Source organism: Cajanus cajan, chromosome 9 (genome assembly GCF_000230855.2).
Source record: "Cajanus cajan strain Asha chromosome 9, NIPB_CcT2T_4, whole genome shotgun sequence".
Classification (NCBI taxonomy): domain Eukaryota; kingdom Viridiplantae; phylum Streptophyta; class Magnoliopsida; order Fabales; family Fabaceae; genus Cajanus; species Cajanus cajan.
The window spans coordinates 36,638,464-36,658,238 of NC_138525.1; positions in this window are offsets into that span (position 1 = coordinate 36,638,464).

A 19,775-nucleotide genomic window follows, 5' to 3' on the forward strand; every position below is an offset into this window, starting at 1 on the left:
GCAAATCATCTCGATGTTTGATGTTTGGCTAACAGCCGGATTCCACTTGGGCAATGATTATTGATCTTTTGATTTTTTCTCTTTTTGTAGGAATGCCTTTGTGTAGGCGACTGGGAATTTGAAGTTCTTATGTATCCCAGAGTATTATTTAGAAAGCCTCTTCAGGCTTAGCTTCACTCTTCGTTTGAGTTGGAAAGCTATCTTCCACTGAGGAAGTCTAAGTCCTTTGACTTGGATATTTTGTTTGGATCATGCTTCCGTTGGGGAATTTTGCTGATCTCGCTTTGATAGCTTTCACTGGGGAATTTGGCCCGTGAGTGGAAGCTGAGATATCTCTGGGGAGTATTATTTCGGCGAGCCTCTCCAGGCTCAATTATTCTTATACGAGTATTATTTCGGCAAGCCTCTCCAGGCTCAATTATTCTGTATGATGAATTGGTTTTTTTGTTCAGCCCAAGAATGCGAGCTGAGACGTCTTTTGGAGAGTATTATTTCGGCAAGCCTCTCCAGGCTTAATTATTTTGTGGGAGTATTTTTTTCAGCAAGCCTCTCCAGGCTCAATTATTCTGTGGGAGTATTATTTCGGCAAGCCTCTCCAGGCTCAGTTATTCTGTGGGAGTATTATTTCGGCAAGCCTCTCCAGGCTCAGTTATTCTGTATAATTTGTTGGATTTTCCGTATTTTGCCTTTTTGTTGATTTTGGTTTTTTCTGTGTTTTTGCCTTTTTTGTTGATTTTGGCTTTTTCTGTGTTTTTGCCTTTTTTGTTGATTTCGGCTTTTTCTGTATTTTTTGTTGATTTTGGCTTTTTCTGTATTTTTGCCTTTTTTGTTGGTTTTGGCTTTTTCTGTACAGAAATGTCTCTGAGGAGTATTATTTTGACAAGCCTCTTCAGGCTCAGTTATTCTGAGAGAGTATTATTTCGGCGAGCCTCTCCAGGCTCAATTATTCTGAGAGTATTATTTCGGCGAGCCTCTCCAGGCTCAGTTATTCTGTATGAGTATTATTTCGGCAAGCCTCTCCAGGCTCAGTTATTCTGTACGTTTTATTGATTTTCCGAATTTCTGCATTTTGTTTGCTGCTGTCATACACAAGCAATTTTTCTATTTTTTCTATTTTATGCGACTGCCTCATGATGAGGTCTTTGAATATTTCTTTGTGGCCAATACGGCCGTATCCATTTCAGTATACCCGTATTGAGTTGAAAATTTGTTCATAACCCTGTTTTTAGTACGGGTGTACTGAACATGATACGGGCGCATTGTTTTTTCTGAAGTTTATATTTTTTGTTTATATTTTTTGTTTTTTTTTTTTTTCAATAAACAGAGAATAAGCGATCTTCCATTACACCTATCATCTGTATGCATGTATGTGTCGCCACCGGCCCAAAACGGGCTTTCGGAATTCGCGAAGGATGGTTGGACTCGTTTATTTGTTTAAAAAATATGGTTTGCTAGAATGACTTATTCTCAAACTGAGACCTCGTCAAACGAGCAATTTTATTAAAATGATTCACCAATCCATATTAATCCCAAGCGGGACCCTCCATGGATTAGTGGTTTTCGCAAAAGGAGGGTTCGTGGAGTCGCCACCAATGTTTTACTCAAAACATTGGAAAAAGGGATAAGGCAATTGATTTTATAAATCAACTTTGGCCATTACAACCAGAGTTGGGTAAGGGAGTCGGTTATGCGTGGGGAAGGTGTTAGCACCCCACAGCGCCCCTTTCGGGTTCCCTATGACAGATTATTTCTAAAATAACAGTGTAAAATTACTAAATTACCCCTATTTATTCTAAGCAATTATAAATTAACTATCTACATGATGACAGTTTAAATATGCACACAGAAAGCAGTAAAAGGAAGGACTTTAAGAAGAAACCTTTGAAGCGTGCTTTTATATATTTCGTAAAACTGGGAAGCTTTTTGGCGTTCCCTCGCTCTACAAGCCCGCTCGCTCCCTCTTATAAAATTTCGACTACGGAAATCCGGAGGATTTCCCTTCGACTAGGTTCGATCCTCAAGCAAAATGGCTCGGGGCTCAAGAACTTCGTCGGATCAACTCTCCGAGTGATTTCTAGGGCAGAACACTGCTCGAAAACCCCAGAATACTCAAGGAGAGGGTTGAAACTCTGTTCCAAAAAGTGGAATGACGTCCAATTGACGTCATATTTATAGGGAATAGGCGCAATACGGTCTACAGAATCAATACGGCCGTATTGAAATTTTTGAACTTCAATACGGTCGTATTGAAGTTCAATACGGCCGTATTGAAATTCAGAAATTTCAATGCGCCCGTATTGAGTTCACTGCGGCTGTATTGAAGCTTCAATACAGCCGTATTGAAGTTTCAGAAACTTCAATACGCCGTATTGAGTTCGCTGCGGCCGTGTTGAAGCTTCAATACGGCCGTATTAAGTGTAGTACGGCCGTATTGGGCTTCATTCCCTCCACTTCCTTATTTTAAGCTACTCTAAGACCTCTAAATCTACAGATAGCCATCCTATGGTCTTCTAGGAGTCCTTCTGGCTGACTTTTCCTTCGATCTTTGAGGGTCTTCGAGTTTTATTTCCGACCCGGACAATTTTAGGGGTCTACAGCTGCCCCCCCTTTACTTAGTCGGACGGCCTTTTGGTGTACCGGCTGACAAGTAAAGGAGTTGACCCAATTGTCCGGGTGATGCGCCGACCTTCTGACTTGTAGCGTCTTCCGGTGGAAAATTGTCGAGTAGCCTCTCCAGGTTTTGCTTTGCTTGCTGCCCAAGCTGGAAGCTGTGAGTACCGCTTCTCCAGGCTTAGCTTCACTCTTTGTTCGAGCCGGAAGCTAAGTACCCTTGTGACAACGGTAGCAGTGTGAGTTTCGCCTCTCCAGGCTTAGTCTCGCTCTTTGTTCGAGCCGGAAACTAAGCACCTTTGTGACGACGGTGAGCAGTGTGAGTTTCGCCTCTCCAGGCTTAGTCTCGCTCTTTGTTCGAGCCGGAAACTAAGCACCTTTGTGACGACGGTGAGCAGTGTGAGTTTCGCCTCTCCAGGCTTTGTCTCGCTTGCTGTCCAAGCTGGAAGCTGTGAGTACCGCCTCTCCAGGCTTAGCTTCACTCTTTGTTCGAGCCGGAAGCTAAGTACCCTTGTGACAATGGTAAGCAGTGAGTACCTCCTTTCCAGAAATAGCTTCGCTCATTGCTCGAGCCGGAAGCTGCATACCTCCGTGTTTGTGACGACGGGGTAGCGTGAATATCTCCTTTTCAGGGATTTGTGATGATTTTGTCTCCACAGTCCACGATGCTGCTTCGACGGTTGTTTTTCGATTTTTGTGCCACTGAGGGCTGGATAACGCAGGGATCCGTCTAGGGGATGTGCAGTTACTCATAGGTTCTTGTGTCCCAACTTTCCATTGCGTAGTTGGTGCCAACTGGGGAATTTCTGATTCCTTTGGGGTGCAGACACAAAGATGCTCTTTCTGATGTGAGCGGTGCCTTATGATTGGCTGACGTCCTTTCGACGTTGGTGGAGTATCCCGGTTATCCTTGTTCGGGTGTCTCTTTTGGTTTTCTGATTTTGCTGCCTCTGTGTAGGCTGTTATCCACTGGGGGATTTTGTCATTGATTTTGATTAGCCTCTTCTGTTAGGCATATCACCTTGATGTTCAATGATTGGCTGAGAGCCAGATTCCACTTGGGGAATGATTATTGATCTTTTTGATTTTTTCTCTTTTTGAAGGGGTGCCTCTTGAGTAGGCGACTGGGGATTTGAAGTTCAGTGTTCGGCTGAGTGCCAAATTCCGCTTGGGGAATGGTTATTGATGTTTTTTGATTTTTCTCCTTTTGCAGGGATGCCTCTGAGTAGGCGATTGGGGAATGAGGGATCTTATGTATCCCAGAGTATTATTTAGGAAGCCTCTACAGGCTTAGCCTCACTCGACACTTGAGTTGGAGAGCTATCTTCACTGAGGAAGTTTAAGTCCTTTGACTTGGATATTCTGCTTGGGAGATCGTACTTCCATTGGGGATTTTGACGATCTTGCTTGATAGCTCTTGCTGGGGATTTTGAATCCAAGAGCATGAGTTGAGGTTCCCTCTGGGGAGTATTATTTCTGCGAGCCTCTCCAGGCTCATTTACTCTGTACAGTTGGGGGAGTATTATTTCTGCAAGCCTCTCCAGGCTTTAGTTATTCTGAGGAAGTATTATTTCTGCAAGCCTCTTCAGGCTCAATTATTCTGAAAGAGTATTGTTTCGGCAAGCCTCTCCAGGCTCAATTATTCTGAGAGTATTATTTCGGCGAGCCTCTCCAGGCTCAATTATTTTGTGCAATCTTTTTGTTGGATTTTCTATATCCTTGCCTTTTTCATTTTCGGCTTTTTCTATTTTGCCTTTTCTTCTGATTTGGCTTTTTCTGTATTTTGCCTTTTTATGTTTTTGGCTTTTGCTGTACAGAATTTAAATTGCTAGAGAATTTAAAATCAAACAGTGGAAATTTTCATTAAATAGAAAATAAGTTTGTACGAGAGAAATCAAGAGAAATCAAAAGATGGGACACAGCCCAAACAAACTAAATACATAAAAATTAAAGGAAGCAATCCGGTCTTCACTCATCTGCCGGCGGATCTTGAGGAGGAGTGGGGTAGTGGCTATGGAGCCAGACTGAGAGGTTGTCGAAACCCTGCACCAAGCTGTCTAGTCGAGTATCGGTACTCTGCTGCCATGTACCGATACTATGCTGAAAAGCATCGAATCGCGTGTCGATGCTCTGCTGAAAAGCATCGAATCGCGTGTCAATGCTTTGCTGCAGTGTGTCGAAGCGGGCGTCAAAGTATCCCCTGTCCGACCGTGATGTGCTAGCCTCTGGCTGCGGGGCGTCGCCTCCCTCAAAGTCGAGGTTGTTGAGGAGGTCGTCGAAGGTCTCGAGGCCATCTACTCGCACAAACCCCCCTCCTGGCGATCTAGCGATGATCTTCATGTTAATCAGGGTGGAGGCACCAATCAGCTTCGGCGCCAATGCCCCTGGCTCTGCACCATCGGGACATCCCCATGTCTCCGCCAGCTGTGAGAGGAGTGGGGCAACCAAGATGTACCCCTGTCTGGACTCTCCTCCCTCTCGTACCCCAAGCTTCTTCACGTGCTCGAGGAAGAAATATCCAGGATTGGCCTTCCGGCCGGTGGCCATGCAATATAAGGCCAGCAGATCCGGCCGTGTAATCGACTCCGGACTCTTGGACCTGCCATGAATAGTACTGGTGAGGATCTTGTGACAGATCCTAAGAGCAGTCGGGAGCCGGGAGCCCTTCACTCCTGAATGATAATCCCGTCGGCCAGTGAGCAAACTCCACATCTCAACCGGAGTCCACTGATCAGGCCACTCGCATATGGCATCTCGGAATGCCAGCTGATCAGTGCGGCTGAAGAACCCTGCCTGGACGTTGAACTCGTCCAACGTCAGCGAGCGGTATCCTTCATTCATCCAGATATCCACCGCGCAAACATCCTCCCCATAGCTGTTAGTCGACTCCGTGACGCCGACTGTAGCCAAGAACTCCTTCGTGGCCGTCAAATATAGCTGGGATGGTGGATTAAGGACAAATCCCCATCCTATGGCGTCGAAGTAGTTCCTGACATCATTCTCTAAGCCCACTGCTTGGAGAAGCTCAAAGTCGAGCACTCTTGACGGCTCGATGGTGAACGTCTCTATAAGTTGTAGCCGGTCCCGGTGTCGATCCGTCATTACACGTCTGGCCGGGGCTCTCTGCCTTTTGCGAGAAGATTCTGCCATTTCCGATGATCTTTGTAGGAATGCACTCACAAGCAAGGAATGTGGAGAATGAAGAAAGGTATGCAAAATGAGGGAGGGGAAGTCTTTATTTATAGGCAAAATTCCGCCAATACGGCCCGTATTGGATTCAATACGGCCGTATTGGCCTTTCCGTTGATGTACAAAGTTTACAATCAATATGGACCGTATTGGATTCAATACGACCGTATTGGGGTTCAGTACAGGCGTACTGGATTTTAATACGCCCGTATTGGAGTTGAAACGTTGTACTTAACGTTAACTCCAATACGACCGTATTAATACCAATACGGGCGTATTGGATTTTTCTGATTTTTGATTTTTGGTTTTTTTTTTTTTTTTTTTTTTTTAAATATAAACAGAGAATAAGTGATCTTCTAGTACACCTATCATCTGTATGCATGTATGCAAATGAGATGCACCTAATTCTATTTGATTCAGTTTTTCAAAAGAATTAATCGATGCGTTCTTTGTTTGAATCTTGCCATTCCTCCAGACAGACTGTGCTTTGCCGATTTCTGTAACCGAGGAATGATGCGTATTTGATTTTGGGATTTGGTGTCATCAACCAAATGATCCTTCCCTTCCTTTAGAAGATGTGTCAACCCTCCTATTGACCACTATATCTCCATGTTTCCACTAGATTATTCAAAAATCGTTGGGACAAGAGAGAAAAGAAGGAAAAGATATATTTTCAAAAGTTTGTGTTTTAGAGGGGATTATTTTATTTTTTGAAAAATGGTTTTTGTAAGAATGGCTGGCCATGGTAGGCTTAAGTATTTAGGTTTGTTCGATTAAACACTTATGAGGTTAAGCACATCTTTGTTATTAATGATTGTGCTTTGACAACTTGGATAGCTTTTCTTGAGCCCCTTGTTGAATTCAATTGATGGTACCATCATGGATTTATTTCGTTTTTTTCTTTTTTGACGGCCCTAACTTTTGCCTAAAACACCCTTTTGTGATGTCTTAGCGGGCTTTTGTTTTTGTTCATTATTTTGTAACCCTAATTTTTGCCTAGGTCACCCTTTTGTGGGATTCCTAGCAGGTCTTTTGCTCTTATTTTTGTGCAGCCCCCTTTTTGGGTTTCCTGCCGAGCTTTTTGTTTTTTAGGATTTTTGTCCTGAATGGATTTCTTTTATCCATGACGGCACTTATTGAGGCCAAGAAAAGGTGCTCCAAGTCGTTATGCACATTTCCACATAAAAATGATGCGGGTTTATTATTATCAAGATGATTTTAACCATATTCATGTTTATTCAAACAGGGTTAAATAACGTGGTTTAGATTTTTATTGCGAGCAAGAAAAGAAGCAATAAAGAAATAATGAAGAATGATTTTATTATAATCATAATGGAAACATGTGCCCTATCGAGGCTCGGGGGTCGGGCTGTCCCCGAGGAGTGATCTCTAATAGTCACTGAATTTACACATCCCTATTAGAAGGAAAAGGACACTTGATGACGACAGCTGGCCTTGACGTTTGTGAACCAGCCTTCCTAAAGATCTGGCTTAAAGAACGTCGAGAAGGATCTTGATTCCTCTTCGTTCTTTGATCTTTAACAGGGTCGTATCCTAACCCTTGTTTCCCCGGATTGTCCTTGATAATGGGTAGCTCCGGGATTCCTTGGGAGTACTTGCCCAATCCTTGTCCTGGCAAGTATCCGTTCTTTGTGAGCATATGAGCTACCTTCTTCATTTCTCGAGGAAACGTTTCAACATTGGCAATTTCCAATGCTTGGAAGGCGGTTTCCAAAGCTTCCTCTGCTGCATCCACATAAGGTATGTTGGATGGCTTGTTGATGAGTATGTCATCTTCAGCTTGTACAGTCACCAGTTTGTCACCCACTATGAACTTGACTTTCTGGTGGAGCGTAGAGGGTACAGCTTTCGCATCATGAATCCAAGGTCGGCCTAGGAGACAGCTGTATGCAGGAGTAATATCCATCACTTGAAATTCGACGTTGAAGATGGTGGGTCCAATTTGGATTGGAAGATTGACTTCTCCCACCACTTCTCTTTTAGAACCGTCGAAAGCTCGAACGATCATGTTGCTCGGGCGCATTTGGACTCCCTTGATTGCCATTTGATCAAGAGTTCTTTTGGGCATCACATTCAAGGAAGATTCGTTATCCACCAAGACTTTTGCGATGTGATACTCCTTGCACTTTACAGAGATGTGCAAGGGCTTGTTGTGATTAGGTCCCTCGGCGGGGATCTCTTCATCGGTGAAAGTGAGGTGATCATTAGCCGTGTTGTGGCTAACAATTCCCTCAAACTTGTCTTGGGAGATGGTATGCGACACATATGCCTCGTTCAAGACCTTCAACAGAGCTTGCCGATGCGGTTCGGAGCTTAGGATCAACGACAGCAAAGTGATCTTCGCTGGTGTCTTGTGAAGTTGATCCACAATGGAGTACTCGCTCTGTCTGATGAATTTTAACAGCTCATCAGTCTCCTCCTCGGATTCTTTTTCCTCGGTTTTATCTTTTCCTTTTTCTTTATTCTTGGGAGCTTTATCATGAAGATCTTCGGGAGTGTAGATCCTGCCACTCCTAGTCATGCCCCCAAGTCCAGCGATATTGGAGATATCACTGCCGGCAGAAGTATGGATGTCGTATATCCATGGCACAGCCTTATTTGATTCGTAAGGGAAAGGTCTTGGAGCGACAATCCTTAACGGCGTGGGACCTTCCCCTTTTTCTGTCTTGATTACCAACAACGGCGTCGTCGTGTGTTCGCTTTGCGCAGTTGTTGGTTTGCATTTTATCACAAATGGCGTGCGATCCATTCTGAACATACACATCGATTAATTATTTCTTTTTATTAATCTTTATTATTAATTACTAGGAGAGATAAATGCAAAATGAATGACTAATGAGATGCAAAGGCAATAAATCTCAAAAATACGATTTTATTCATTAAAGAAAGTGTACAACTTTTATACAATGCTTTGAAGCAATTTTTTACAATAAGAGAAAAGCCGGTAAAAACCCACAGGCGGGTTCATATTTCTTTGCCATTCATCTTTGGCTTCCTCGACATGACGACCCATTGCTTCAATCTGCGTATGGACCGCTTGGCTCATATCGTCACTGATTTTCTGAGCCTCCTTCGCTTTCTGAGTATAGTAGTTGATCATGGCCTGTAGCTCATTAAGCTCGTCTTCGGCTCGATCCTTCTCCTCTTGGAGTTTGGCCATTTGTGCCAATCCTTCCCTTTCTTTTCTGCGGAAATCGGAAAGGTTTGCGGCTTGTCGTTGAGCGACTTCCCGCCATTGCTGTGCGTCGGATCGAGTCAGAAACAAATCATCTTGCATGTCCTTGATCAACTGTGCCTGCTTTGCATGCTCGGCTTCAAGGCGTGCTATCTTCTCATTGACTTCTTGGAGTTGACTACTCGGTTCAACCTTTGGCATTTTGGATGCCCGAGTAGTCTCCTCGTTGAGGTTAGCACACTCATCCTTGAGCCGCTCTATCTCATGGTCCTTCTTCTTGCATTGCCTTTGAAGACCATCAATGGTGAAACTGGATTCTTCGTTTTTCTCTTCAAGAACTCTCATCTGAGCTCCCATGATTTCCAGTTTCTTGGTCAAGGCGTCGACCTGTTCTTGCAACACCCTCCTTGTAGTCGTGGTTGCACAAGAGGTGGATGGTTGTGACACCCCCCTCTCATTCCTCCATTTCTCGTAGTCAATGGAAACGGACACCCGAGGCTTTTCACGCTCGAGATCTCCCTCATAGGTTGGTCTCTCCCACGCTCTTATAACAGCGTGCATATCTCTCTGATGCTCGGGATCGAAAGAGAAACACAACCCTCCCAGCTCCTCTATGGTAGGAACGATTTGGGTCCTCATTAGTTGCCTCATAACCAATTTAGGTGAGTAGGTTATGCAACCTCTGAGGCCCATCAACGGTATGCTCGAATAACTGCCGCATCTTGTCAATACATGGCTCGGACGGAACCAAGGGCAAACCCACGTGAAGTGCTCGATACTCCACTGTTCCATCTCATCCTTCCACTCGGAAGCATATCGGCGGCAGACGGGGATCTTTGAGAAGCTTCTCAACGGATCGGGCAAGGTCCCCATGTGACTAGAGGCGTAGAAATGTGTGATGCCCCACACATATAACAAGGAGGTGCAGCATCGGATGATCTTCCCTTGCTTCTGTTGAGATAGATGAACAGATAGCAAGGTGTCGGCAAGAATAGCGGGCACGGGACTCTTCATATGCACGTCCCAAGCAAAGAAAGCGTCCATCGCAGCATGGTCCACTGTGTTAGCGTGAAAGGGGAATAGGATCATCCCAAACACGGCTAACGCAAGAGTCTTGTTGAAAGCTAACCAATCTCCCTCACCAGCCAAGGAAGAAAGGTGGTCTTCGATCATAGCAAGCTTCCAACCCTTGATACTGCCGTTCCCTACTAAGGCAGCTGATCGTAGTGGTAGTTTGACCTGAGTGGCTACTCTCTCTACGGCCACATGGTTCCCCTGAAAAAGGTAGACCCCAGCTGATTTAGGCCACCGTAACATGAGCTCGTACTCCTCTAGAGTAGGAACCAGGTCAAACTGGGGGAACTCAAAACAGTGCAGATCGGGACTCCAGAAGTGAACCAATGCCCTCAGAAAAGCTGGATCCACACAAATCCTCATCAAATCGAGAACTCGCCCATAAGATTTCTCAAACTCGACGCGAGCCTCTCTTGACATCAAGGTACAGAGGTGATCCAACCTCTCAGCACGGTATAATAGGAAGTCCACTTTCTTTAATGGCCTTTGCACCTCCCTAGACCTCTCCATAATCTACAATACAATGCATGATATGAGATGATGGCGATGAATATGCATGCATGGTGTTTATTGAACTAAGCATTATCATGTTTTCGGGATGTCCCTAAGATGATGCATGATATCGCTTGGTTTTGGGTAAATATCATTTTTCTTTGTTTTTTTTTGAATATATATTTTGTATCTTTTTTGTATTTTTTGGGTGAAAAGGGAAACTACCTATATGAATGCAATGGAGGCAGATGTTAACACCATGTACTAGCAAATCTTTATTTCTATTTATTCTTATTTTTTATTGTAAACAAGAATGTTGTATGTTTAAAAGGTGCAAATATATGCTCATACAATGTCACATAAAAAAATGCACACACAATTCACTCATCCACGAACAGTCACGAGCGAATCACGAGGTAGGGGTATCCTGCAGAAATGGTGCATATTCAAGGTAGGTTCTAACTGTTCTCACCAGTCCAAGGCCCCCAAGGTGCCCCCATTATAGGGACCCAATTCCTCTCATCGTAGGTCGATGGAAAGCTCCAACGCACCGTCGGACTCAAGTTCATGGTTATCACCTTGAGTGATGTTTTCCGACAACGGTCTACGGGCACCTATAGACCCATTCGACAACCGGCCGTACTAACATCCACTCCCTATGGTTAATCACTCATGCCCCCGGGTATAGAGGGAACTGTTGTGTGCAAAGGTTTGTGTGCAGTTTGTATTTCAAACAATTGCGGAATTTAAAAATACAACAGTTATTTAAAGCCAAATAGATAAACATGTTATCATACAAGTGAGGGGTAATAAAGTAATTTTAACTATTATTTGTTAAAATAATCTGTCACTAAATGGGACTGACTCTCGAGGCTTCCCCAGTGGAGTCGCCATCTGTCGCCACCGGCCCAAAACGGGCTTTCGGCATTCGCGAAGGATGGTTGGACTCGTTTATTTGTTTAAAAAATATGGTTTGCTAGAATGACTTATTCTCAAACTGAGACCTCGTCAAACGAGCAATTTTATTAAAATGATTCACCAATCCATATTAATCCCAAGCGGGACCCTCCATGGATTAGTGGTTTTCGCAAAAGGAGGGTTCGTGGAGTCGCCACCAATGTTTTACTCAAAACATTGGAAAAAGGGATAAGGCAATTGATTTTATAAATCAACTTTGGCCATTACAACCAGAGTTGGGTAAGGGAGTCGGTTACGCGTGGGGAAGGTGTTAGCACCCCACAGCGCCCCTTTCGGGTTCCCTATGACAGATTATTTCTAAAATAACAGTGTAAAATTACTAAATTACCCCTATTTATTCTAAGCAATTATAAATTAACTATCTACATGATGACAGTTTAAATATGCACACAGAAAGCAGTAAAAGGAAGGACTTTAAGAAGAAACCTTTGAAGCGTGCTTTTATATATTTCGTAAAACTGGGAAGCTTTTTGGCGTTCCCTCGCTCTACAAGCCCGCTCGCTCCCTCTTATAAAATTTCGACTACGGAAATCCGGAGGATTTCCCTTCGACTAGGTTCGATCCTCAAGCAAAATGGCTCGGGGCTCAAGAACTTCGTCGGATCAACTCTCCGAGTGATTTCTAGGGCAGAACACTGCTCAAAAACCCCAGAATACTCAAGGAGAGGGTTGAAACTATGTTCCAAAAAGTGGAATGACGTCCAATTGACGTCATATTTATAGGGAATAGGCGCAATACGGTCTACAGAATCAATACGGCCGTATTGAAATTTTTGAACTTCAATACGGTCGTATTGAAGTTCAATACGGCCGTATTGAAATTCAGAAATTTCAATGCGCCCGTATTGAGTTCACTGCGGCTGTATTGAAGCTTCAATACGGCCGTATTGATTTCAGTACGGCCGTATTGAAGTTTCAGAAACTTCAATACGCCGTATTGAGTTCGCTGCGGCCGTGTTGAAGCTTCAATACGGCCGTATTAAGTGTAGTACGGCCGTATTGGGCTTCATTCCCTCCACTTCCTTATTTTAAGCTACTCTAAGACCTCTAAATCTACAGATAGCCATCCTATGGTCTTCTAGGAGTCCTTCTGGCTGACTTTTCCTTCGATCTTTGAGGGTCTTCGAGTTTTATTTCCGACCCGGACAATTTTAGGGGTCTACAGTATGCAGTATGATGCACCTAATTCTATTTGATTCACTTTTCAAAAGAATTAACCGATGCGTTCCTCTAGACGGGCTGTGTGCTGCCGATTTCTGTAACCGAGGAATGATGCATGTTATATTGAGATTTGGTGTCATCAACTAAATGATTTTCCTTTCCTTTAGAAGATGTGTCAACCCTCCTATTGACTACTATATCTCCATGTTTCCACTAGATTATTCAAAAATCGTTTGGGACAAGAGAGAAAAGAAGGAAAGGATATTTTTTTTTTTTTTAAAGTTTGTGTTTTAGAGGGGTTTTTATTTTTATTTTGAAAAATTGATTTTGTAAGAATGGCTTGGCCAATGGTAGGCTTAAGTGTTTAGGCTTGTTTGATTAAACACTTATGAAGTTAAGCACGTCTTGGTTATTAACATTTGTGATTTTGACAACTTGGATAGCTTTTCTTGAGCCCCTTTGTTGAATTCAGTTGGTGGTACCATCATGGGTTTATTCTGTTTTTCGATTGCCCTAACTTTTGCCTAAAACACCCATTTGTGGAGTTTTAGCGGGCTTTTGTTTTTGTTCATTATTTTGTAACCCTAATTTTTGCCTAGGTCACCCTTTTGTGGGATTCCTAGCGGGTCTTTTGCTCTTATTTTTGCGCAGTCCCCTTTTTGGGTTTCCTGCCGAGCTTTTTGTTTTAAAAGATTTCTTTTTATCCATGATGGTACTTGTCGAGGCCAAGGAAAGGTGCTCCAAGTTGTCGTGCATACTTCCACACAAAATGATGTGGGTTTATTGATTATTAAGACGATTTTAACCTCACTTACGTTCATTCAAACAGGGTTAAATAATGTGGTTTAGAATTTTATTGCAAGCAAGAAAAGAAGCAATAAGAAATAATGATGAATGATTTTATTATAATCATAGTGGAAACATGTGCCCTATCGAGGCTCGGGGGTCGGGCTGTCCCCGAGGAGTAATCTCTAATAGTCATCAGGTTTACACATCCCTATCGGAAGAAGGAGAACACTTGATGACGACGACCGGCCTTGACGCTTGTGAACCGGCCTTCCTAAAGATCTGGCTTAAAGAACGTCGAGAAGGATCTTGATTCCTTTTCGTTCTTTGATCTTTAATAGGGTTGTATCCTAACCCTTGTTTCCCCGGATTATCCTTGATAATGGGTAGCTCCGGGATTCCTTGGGAGTCCTTGCCTAATCCTTGTCCTGGCAAGTATCCGTTCTTGGTGAGCATGGAGGCTACCTTCTTCATTTCTCGGGGAAACGTTTCGACATTGGCGATTTCCAATGCTTGGAAGGCGGTTTCTAAAGCTTCCTCCGCTGCATCCACGTAAGGTATGGTGGATGGTTTGCTGATGAGTATGTCATCTTCAGCTTGTACAGTCATCAGTTTGTCACCCACTATGAACTTGACTTTCTGGTGGAGCGTAGAGGGTACAGCTTTTGCATCATGAATCCAAGGTCGGCCGAGGAGACAGCTGTATGCGGGAGTAATGTCCATCACTTGGAATTCGACATTAAAGATAGTGGGTCCAATTTGGATTGGAAGATTGATCTCTCCCACCACTTCTCTTTTAGAACCATCGAAGGCTCGAACGATCATGTTGCTCGGGCGCATTTGGACTCCCTTGATTGCCAATTGCTTGAGCGTTCTTTTTGGCATCACATTCAAGGAAGATCCAATATCTACCAAGACTTTAGCGATGTGATACTCCTTGCACTTTACAGAGATGTGCAAGGGCTTGTTATGATTCGGTCCCCCAGCGGGGATTTCTTCATCGGTGAAGGTGAGGTGATCACTAGCTGTGATGTGACTAACAATCCCCTCAAACTTGTCTTGGGAGATAGTGTGCGACACATATGCCTCGTTCAAGACTTTCAACAGAGCTTGCCGATGCGGTTCGGAACTTAGGATCAACGACAACAGCGTAATCTTTGCTGGCGTCCTATGAAGTTGATCCACGATGGAGTACTCGCTCTGTAGGATAAACTTTAACAGCTCGTCTGTCTCCTCCTCGGATTCTTTTTCCTCGGTTTTCTTTTCTTCTTTTCTTTTATTTTTGGGAGCTTTGTCGTGCAGATCATCGCGAGTGTAGATCCTGCCACTCCTAGTCATGCCCCCAAGTCCAACGATGTTGGAAATATCGCTGTCGGCAGAAGAATGGATGTCGTATATCCATGGCACAGCCTTATTTGATTCGTAAGGGAAAGGCCTTGGAGCGGTGATCCTTAATGGTGTTGGACCTTCCCCTTTGTTTGTCTTGATTACCAACAACGGAGTTGACGTGTGTTCGCTTGGCGCGGTTGTTGGCTTACACTTGATAACGAACGGCGTGCGATCCATTCTTTGAACATACGCATCGATTAATTTTTTCTTTTTATTAATGTTATTAATGGATTACTAGGAGAGATGTATGAAATGAATGACTCCTAGATCCCTCCATGATCTATATGCATGATATGAGATGATGATGTTGAATATGCATGCATTGTGTTTATTCAACTAAGCATTATCATGTTTTTAGGATGTCCCTAAGATGATGCATGATATTGCTTGGTTTGGATAAATAACCCTTTTTTCTTTTTTTTGGATATTTTGTTTTTTGTATTTTTTTGGGTGAAAAGGGAAACTACCTACATGAATGTGATGAAGGTAGATGTTAACACCATGCAATGGAAGATTCTTATTCCTATTTATTCTTATTTAAAAAGGAATGTTGTATGTTTAAAGAAATGCAATGTATGCTCAAACAATTTCACATAATCAATGCACAAACAATTCACTCATCCACGAACAGTCACGAGCGAATCACGAGGTAGGGGTATCCTGCAGAAAAGTGCATATTCAAGGTGGATCTAACTGTTCTCACCGGTCTGAGGCCCCCAAGGTGCCCCCATTATGGGGACCCAATTCCTCTCGTCGTAAGTCGATGGAAAGCTCCAACGCACTGTCGGACTCGAGTTCATGGTTATCACCTTGAGTGATGCTTTCCGACAACGGTCTACGGGCACCTATAGACCCATTCGACAACCGGCCGTACTAACATCCACTCCCTATGGCTTACCACTCATGCCCCCGGGTATAGAGGGAACTGTTGTGTGCAAAGGTTTGTGTGCAGTTTTTATTTCAAACAATTGCAAAAATTTAAACATACAACAGTTATTTAAAGCCAAATAGGTAAAACATGTTATTATACAAGCGAGGGGTAATGAAGTAATTTTAACTATTATTTGTTAAAAATAATCTGTCACTAAATGGGACTGACTCTCGAAGCTTCCCCAGTGAAGTCGCCATCTGTCGCCACCGGCCCGAAACGGGCTTTCGGCATTCGCGAAGGATGGTTGGACTCTTTTATTTGTTTAAAAATATGGATTGCTAGAATGACTTATTCTCAAACTGAGACCTTGTCAAACGAGCAATTTTATTAAAAGGCTCACCAATCCATGTTAATCCCAAGCGGGACCCTCCATGGATTAGCGGTTTTCATAAAAAGGAAGGGTTCGTGGAGTCGCCACCAATGTTTTACTCAAAACATTGGAAAAAGAAGTTTAAGGCAATCGATTCAAAAATCGACTTCGGCCATGACAACCAGAGTCGGGTAAGGGAGTCGGTTACGCGTGGGGAAGGTGTTAGCACCCCACAACGCCCCTTTCGGGTTCCCTATGACAGATTATTTCTAAAAATAATAGTGCGAAATTACTAAATTACCCCTATTTATTCTAAGCAATTATGAATTAACTATCTACATGATGACAGTTTAAATATGTACACACAGAAAGCGGTAAAAGAAGGGACTCTAAAGAGATAAACCTTTGAAGCGTGCTTTCTTATATATCAAGTAAAACTGGGAAGCTTTTTGGCGTTCCCTCGCTCTACAAGCCCGCTCACTCCTTCCTAAAAATAATTTTTGACTATGGAAATCCGGAGGATTTCCCTTCGACTAAGTTCGAATCTCCAAGCTAAATGCTCGGAATTCCAGAACTTCGTCGGATCGACTCCCAGAGAGATTTCTAGGGCAGAACACTGCTCAAAAACCCCAGAATACTCAAGGAGGGAGTCAAAACTGTGTGTAAAAGTGTCAAATGACGTCCCATTGACGTCATATTTATAGGGAAGAGGCTCAATACGGTTTATGAGGGTCAATACGGTCAACATTGAAATTTTGAACTAATACGGCCGTATTGAATTCAATACGGCCGTATTGAAGTTCAAAAAACCTCAATACGGCCGTATTGAAGTTCAGTGCGGCCGTATTGAAGTTCAGTGCAGCCGTATTGAATTCAATGCAGCCGTATTGAAGTCCAGAAACTTCAATACGGCCGTATTGAGTTCAGTGCGGCCGTATTGAAGTTCAAAATGTTCAATACGGTCGTACTGAACCTCTGGGAGGCCGTATTGGGCTTCTTTCCTCCCACTTTTCTTATTTTAGCTATCCTAAGACCTCTAGACCTATAGAGAACCCTCCTTGGGCCTTCTGGAAGTCCTTCTGGCTGATCTTCCTTCAGTCTTCGAGAGTCTTCAAGCTTTATTTCCGACCCGGACAATTTTAGGGGTCTACAAATGGAAATGCCTTATCCTAAGACCGAGAAAGATATAAGAGGATTCCTCGGCAGGATGAACTATGTCGCAAGGTTCATCGCACAGTTGACTGACACGTGTAAACCAATATTCAGGCTGTTGCGCAAGAATCATTCCGAATCTTGGGGTGAGGATTGTCAACGAGCTTTTGATAAGATCAAACAGTGCTTGGCCAATCCACCAGTATTGGTGCTACCTGTCGAGGGAAGACCGTTAATACTCTATTTAACCGTGCTTGATGAGTCCATGGGATTTCTGCTAGTCGGTGAAACCCTCTACAAGAAAAATTATGACTCGGTCTTGTTGAGATGTATAGACCAAGTCGAAGCTCAAAATATGATCAAAGAAGTACATGAGGGGGTTTTCGGTACCCATATCCCCGGGCCTGCAATGGCTAAAAAGATCCTCAGGGCGGGGTACTATTGGTCGACCATGGAAAGGGATTGTTACCAGTACGTGCGAAAATGCCATAAGTGTCAAGCATACGCCGACAACATTCATGTCCCACCGACTCCACTCAATGTATTGGCTTCACCTTGGCCATTCGCAATGTGGGGCATGGATGTTATTGGACCCATCGAACCAAAAGCATCCAATGGACATAGGTTCATCCTTGTGGCCATTGACTACTTCACCAAATGGGTAGAAGCGGTATCGTATGCTCATGTGACCCGAAAGGTGGTAACATCCTTCATCAGGAAGAACATTATATGCAGATATGGTATTCCCGATAAAATCATCACTGATAATGGATCTAATTTGAATAACAAAATGGTGGAAGAACTGTGCCAGGAATTCAAGATCCAACACCACAACTCTTCCCCATATCGGCCAAAGATGAATGGGGCAGTCGAGGCAGCCAATAAAAACATTAAGAAAACAGTGCAAAAGATGGTTGTCTCATTTAAAGACTGGTATGAGATGTTACCCATTGCTCTTCATGGTTATAGGACTTCAGTACGCACATCTACAGGAGCTACTCCATTCCCCCTCGTCTATGGGATGGAGGCAGTTCTACCTGTCGAAGTCGAGATACCTTCGCTAAGGGTAATCATGGAAGCAAAACTTTCCGAGGCAGAATGGGTTCAAAGCCGATACGACCAATTGAATCTTATCGAAGAGAAACGGCTGAACGCCATATGCCATGGTCAAGCCTATCAGAGGAAGATCAAAAAGGCTTTTGACAAGAAAGTCCACCCTCGAGTCTACCATGAGGGAGAGCTGGTAATGAAGAAATTGCTACCAGCTCAAAAGGACAAAATCAGAAAGTGGGCCCCGAATTACGAAGGACCATACGTGGTAAAGCGAGCCTTCTCAGGAGGAGCATTGATCCTCACGGACATGGATGGAGAAGAACTTCGATACCCAGTCAACGCTGACTTGGTAAAGAAGTACTATGCTTGAAGACGTTGCTTGCATAGGCCCGCTAGGATGAAAACCCGAAAAGGGCGTCCTAGGCAAAAGTTAGGGCAAAATAAAAGCCCGCCAGTACAAGGGTACTAGGCAAAATAAAGGCGAATTTATCCCCGTTAGGATACGTCCTAGGCAAAAATTAGGGGCAAAAGAATAAGACACAAAAACAAAGCAAGCAACGATCACTTGAATCGAAAACCGAAAGGCGGTTCAAGTGATTATCTTCTAGAAGCAAGCGTCTTGCAGTATCTACACTCCTGGCTCAGGCATCTCACCCGAAGCAATTAGGGGAACGTAAGAGCAACAATTACAGATATAATTGTTAAGCCTGATGTATATAGCCTACCCTGGCCAGCCATTCTTCAGAAATTCCTTTTGTATATCTTTCTGTAAAACCATTTGTGAATATCAATAAAATATCTATTCATTTCTCTTCTCTCTTGACCATGTGATTATGCCTCTAAATTGGTGTTTCTAAAAAAATTGTACGAAATTCCTTTAATAATCGGTCAATAAAGAAAGTTGGAGGGGTTCCTATAAAATCCGTAATCTCCTGCGTAAAAGGCTCACAAAAATATTCCCTCACATCGACGACAGAAATTCCTCCAAGAAGAGGAGGATAGGGAGAGCCATTCATTTTTCTAAAAACATTAACAAAATAATTAAACTTGCATTTTGTGCATCACACACACATTAGTTGCACATTCAAAGACCTTATCATGAGGCAGTCGCATAAAATAGAAAAAAATTGGAAAAATTTGTTGTGTATGACAGCAGCCAACAGAAAAAGCCGAAAAATCGACAAAAAAGGTAAAAATTCAGAAAATCCAACAAATCGTACAGAATAACTTAGCCTGGAGAGGCTTGCCGAAATAATACTCCCCAGAGACATCTCAGCTTGCACTCTTGGGCCGAATTCCCAGTGAAAGCTATCAGAGCAAGATCAGCAAGATTCCCCAATGGAAGCATGATCATCCAAACAAAATATCCGAGTCAAAGGACTTAGACTTCCTCAGTGGAAGGTAGCTTTCCAACTCGAGCGACGAGTGAAACTAAGCCTGAAGAGGCTTTCTAAA